This window comes from Perca fluviatilis, chromosome 15, assembly GCF_010015445.1.
Source record: "Perca fluviatilis chromosome 15, GENO_Pfluv_1.0, whole genome shotgun sequence".
NCBI lineage: Eukaryota > Metazoa > Chordata > Actinopteri > Perciformes > Percidae > Perca > Perca fluviatilis.
In genome coordinates this window covers 33,427,004-33,431,901 of record NC_053126.1, presented here as the reverse complement: position 1 = coordinate 33,431,901, position 4,898 = coordinate 33,427,004, and the positions used below count along the sequence as shown (strand labels likewise).

At 37.1% G+C, this 4,898-nt stretch overlaps 1 long non-coding RNA gene across 1 annotated transcript; it reads left to right on the top strand.

Annotated features, from left to right (window-relative positions):
- Positions 1 to 4,042: 4,042 nt before the first annotated feature.
- On the top strand, positions 4,043 to 4,682 carry LOC120574305. The gene is made up of 3 exons (XR_005641856.1): positions 4,043 to 4,170; positions 4,385 to 4,509; positions 4,623 to 4,682. It is a non-coding gene; the product is annotated as an uncharacterized LOC120574305 (long non-coding RNA).
- The last annotated feature ends 216 nt before the right edge of the window (positions 4,683 to 4,898 follow it).

The following is a 4,898-nucleotide window of genomic DNA, read 5'->3' as shown; positions in this document are numbered from 1 at the left end:
CAGCGGGCACCTTGACGTCAATTTGACATCAACAAATAGTCAAGATTTTGACCACCATGTATGACGCGAATGCATGATGCCATTATATTTTGTAATTATTTCCTTGTGGTTGTAAAAAGGCCCAACAAAGGTATCAATCTGACATGTTATATCACTGACATTAAATCAACGTTGATTGATGATGTGACGTCAATTTGTCTTTTTATTTTTTGTTTTCCTTTTTTGGACGTAATTTTGACGTCATATTGATGTTAAATTGACATAAAATGCCCACTGGGATAACATTTATTTGGAACATTTCAAGAACATAAAAATGTGTACTTTCTGTTATGTTATCATATTATAATCATTCATAAAAAGGCCCATGTATAAAAAACACAACAACACATTATCCATGCAGAAAATCTTTTGTTATTGTGGCCTCAATGTTTTCACCATTGACATATATATCACAGGGCTTTTACGTACATTTTCAACTTTTTGATGTGCTGTAAAAGTGTGCAGTTATAATTAAAAGTGGGCACTTGTAATTCACATGGTTGTGTTAAGAAATATAGTTGAAAGACTGATGTAGAAACATTATTCTTAATATTCTAACCTTAAAATAACATGATAACAGAAAGTGCACATTTTTATGTTCTTGAAATGTTCCAAATAAACGTTATTTGAATGTTTTATTGTTAATAAAAATTTTGGGGAATGAACGTTCCTGAACTTTATACTAACCTTAATATAACGTTCCAGCAACACAATGCTAGCCTTAAGATAATGTTCCAGCAACAGTATGCTAACCTTAGGGTAATATTCTAGCAACATTTTGCTAACATTTTGTACCAGCAATGTTATGCTAACGTTCCAGCAACATTTTTCTAACCTTAAGATGACGTTCCAGCAACATTAGGCTAACGTTCTAGCAACGTTAGGCTAACGTTCCAGCAAAGTTTTTCTAACCTTAAAATGATGTTCCAGCAACGCTATGCTAACGTTCCAGCAACGTTTTTCTAACCTTAAGATCCTGTTCCAACAACGTTAAGCAAACTGGACATTTCAACGTTTTTAGGACATTTCAAATCAACATTCCTACAACGTTAGAACATATTTTTCTTAGATGGGTCGTTTCTGATACAAAACCTACTGTTCTACTGTAGAAGTTTGGTCCCATTCTGGGCATTATCAGTGGGGTAATTTACGAGATACATATATGGAGCCTTAAGATAATGTTCCAGCAACAGTATGCTAACCTTAAGACAATATTCTAGCAACATTTTGCTAACCATAAGATAATGTACCAGCAATATTATGCTAACCTTAAGATAACGTTCCGGCAACGTTATGCTAACCTTAAGATAATGTTCCGGCAACGTTATGCTAACGTTCCAGCAACGTCTTTCAAACCTTAAAGTGATGGTTCGGAGTAGTTTCACCCTAGGGTCCTTTGCACCATGACCTCGAGCCAAACACGCCCCCAGAAGCTTTTTTCACCTGGGTCTAACATTGGACGAGTTAGCGTAGCGTAGCGTTATCAGCTGAATAGCTTAGCTCAGGGGCTAATGGATCCGAAGTGTCTCTTAACATTACCCAACTAATAATGCCCGAAATGATACCAAACGTCTACAGTAGTACAAATAGGTTATGCACTCATAAAATGATGGATTGTAAAGTTTGTAAGTACACCAGAAGTTTATGTAAATAACACTTGCCTGCTGGCTTCTGCTCTCTCCCAGTAAGCACACATACGTCGGCACGACGTATGCAATTGATCGCTTCGTCTGCAATTGATCGTTTCGTCTGCAATTGATCGCGGGTCATAAAGAAGAATAATGAAGCATCGTTTATTGAGCGTCTGGACGTCTTATTATGATCGCAATCTATACATTGCAGCGACGTATTAACTATGTCGGTGAGATGTATTAAAAGTTCCTCAGTTGTTCACGTGTCATTTGGAAGCATCGTTTATTGAGCGTCTGGACGTCTTATTATGATCGCAATCTATACATCGCAGCAACGTATTAACTATGTCGGTGAGATGCATTAACAGTTCCTCAGTTGTTCGCGGGTCATAATGAAGAATCGTTTATTGAGCGTCTGGACGTCTTATTATGATCACAATCTATACATCGCAGCGACGTATTAACTATGTCGGTGAAATGCATTAACGGTTCCTCAGTTGTTCGCGGGTCATTTGGAAGCATTGTTTATTGAGCGTCTGGACGTCTTTACTGTACACACACACTGTTGATGTGATGGACAGTGAATCTGAATTCTGCCCAGCAACATATTCGCACCACAGTCGATAAAGGAAGGGGAAAAAAAGTTGCCAGTCTACGAATGGTTAGGATGGAGACTGCTTCTTTGCTGCTGTCAAATACCATGGTAAGCACTATTTCATCTTAACCAAACGTTAATACAAATATTTCTCATGTGGAAGTTGGTGTTCATTGGACTAATAACAAGATATGTTAGTAAGTTACGCCATGTCATGGTTTAAAGTAACTTTAGAGCCGTTAAATCAGGCTCACATCGCACTAGCCGCCCTTTTTCACATTCATTTAAACTTAAAATATCCGTGCTCTAGTTAGTTAGCTTGCTATATGTACTAATCTGACTGAATTTGAATGTAAAGTTAACGTTAGCTGCTATGTCAGTTGCAGTACATGCCAGTAACATTAGCTAACGTGAGGCTGCTAGCTATAGCTAATTGAACGTTAGCTACCCGATATCCCTTAACGTTAATTTTAGCTAGCTAGCTAACAGTAACTGTGCCGCACCTCAGTCATACTTTGCTCATATCGGTTAATTAGATTTTTGTTTTGGCTTTAATGGAACTGAAATCTCAACAGGGAACATTTAAAGCTGAAGACTTGTTATATAATCAAAATGTAGCTAGCTAGCTAAAGGTAAATTCGGCATGTAGCGGTAGCTAGCTAGCTAGCTAATCTGCCAACTAACGTTAAATCATTTAAAAAAGGTGAAGAGGTTCAGGGGCCGTCTAATGGCAGGCTAACGTTCGTACTTATTACATTGTGATTGTAATATTTTATTTTACCCTGCTTAAATGACACTATGTAAAATTAGTTTAGGACCATTTAGCTAGTAAGACTGTGGTTCGTTTCTGTACACTCGGCATTAAATCTGGTTAACAACTGATTTTGAAAATGGGGTTGGGAGTGCCAACGGTCATAAAACATCAGTTATTACCTAGATGGTGCCCATTTTCGTGGGCTAACGTTAGCCTTCAAAACACTAATGAGCATCGTCACCTGTTACCATGATTTTCTTGCTGATATATCACTAACGTTGATTAATTAAAATAAAAACAATTTACCTAGCAAGCTAGCGTTAGCTTAATGTAGTTACTGTCCAGTCACTTAACTTTAAGTTTTACTTTTTGTTGAAGCTAAATTGACCATAAGCCTAACTGACATTAGCGGTTTATAATCGGCTTTAACAGGAACTAAACACGTTCGATGGACATATTGAATCAAATTTGACTTTGAGAGCAATACAATTATCAATATCACAATAATTTAATTGGTATATTGCTTTTTTCCCCCGTTTTTCCGTTAGAACGATGTAGCTATATGTGTGCATCTGTAAGATGTATGAAATACGTTGGAACGATGTATATACATATATATATATATATATGTCGCGGAGAGAGCGGCTACATGTCGTTTGAAAGCACGTACAGCGCGACGTTCCGGGACGTCGTACAGTGAGCAAACGAGCAATCTACTACTATCCCCCGATGAATTTGGATTACATCGCCAATACATCGTGGGCGTATGTGTGCTATAATGTTTATAGCAAGGGTAACTTTGGTAAACTGTTAGTTGATGTTTGTTTGCTTGTTTGTTTCACTAGTTATCCCTCATTAAAAAGGGGATTCTTGCTAAGAATATCACCATCTTCTACAAAATGTCAGGAATACACTGTGTTCATTGCGAAACAGTAGTTACAATACTAAAAATACTGCATCCTGACTAAAGAGCAGTATTTTTTGATAGTAGCTTTCACATAGTGGGGTGTCTTTTTATGTTGGTATGATGTATAGTGGAAGATCAGAAAACGTGGGCAGGAGGTGGGAGAGAAGGCAATGCAGAGATGAAGGACATCATACCACAATAATAGTTGTGTGTATAAGCCTGATCAACAAGTGAAAAGAGTCAGGTATGTTATTGTCATATTAGTTTGTTGCAAGATGCAAATTACACACCTGTAATCTGAATCTATCTAGTATTTGGGGCAGGCGCAGTGCCACTCATGATTCTTATGTGTTGCTCTATTTTTTTAACCCCCTGTGTGTTCAAGGGATCCTAGACTTTCTCTATCTATTACATTGTACTTGAATTATTAATTACCTCTGTATATTAATCTCTTTCAGATAAGAGGAAAGAGTTTGAAAACTGATTTAACGACCACTGCTGAATTGGCCTGCTAAGAGGAAAAGGCACTAATGATTCCAGAACAGGAAGCCAAAGAAGAAGACCTACACAGACTTTGAAATGGGTAGGTAATAAACTATTATTAAATCATATCCATCTATCAACAGTAAATATTTTAACCCTTTGGAAGTTGTACTTAAGTTACATTTTGTATTCAAATGTAACCCTAATGTGCAGTGAAGGAGATATACCACACGTCCTTCCTGCTGCTGCCAGACTTTATAATCAACACTGCTCCAACTAGACCACACGCACCCTATCTGACAATTTACTCACGGGAGTAGGAAGTAAAGAGAGGGCAGCATAAAATGACACCTTTGGTTTCAAAAGTAAATACTTTTTAAATAATTGTGATTACTATGAAACCTTGATGTTAGCCTTTTTAGAGAGAAAGTTATGGTATTTTTTATGGGACGATTTATAACATGCTATTTAAAGCTTTAATTTACAAAG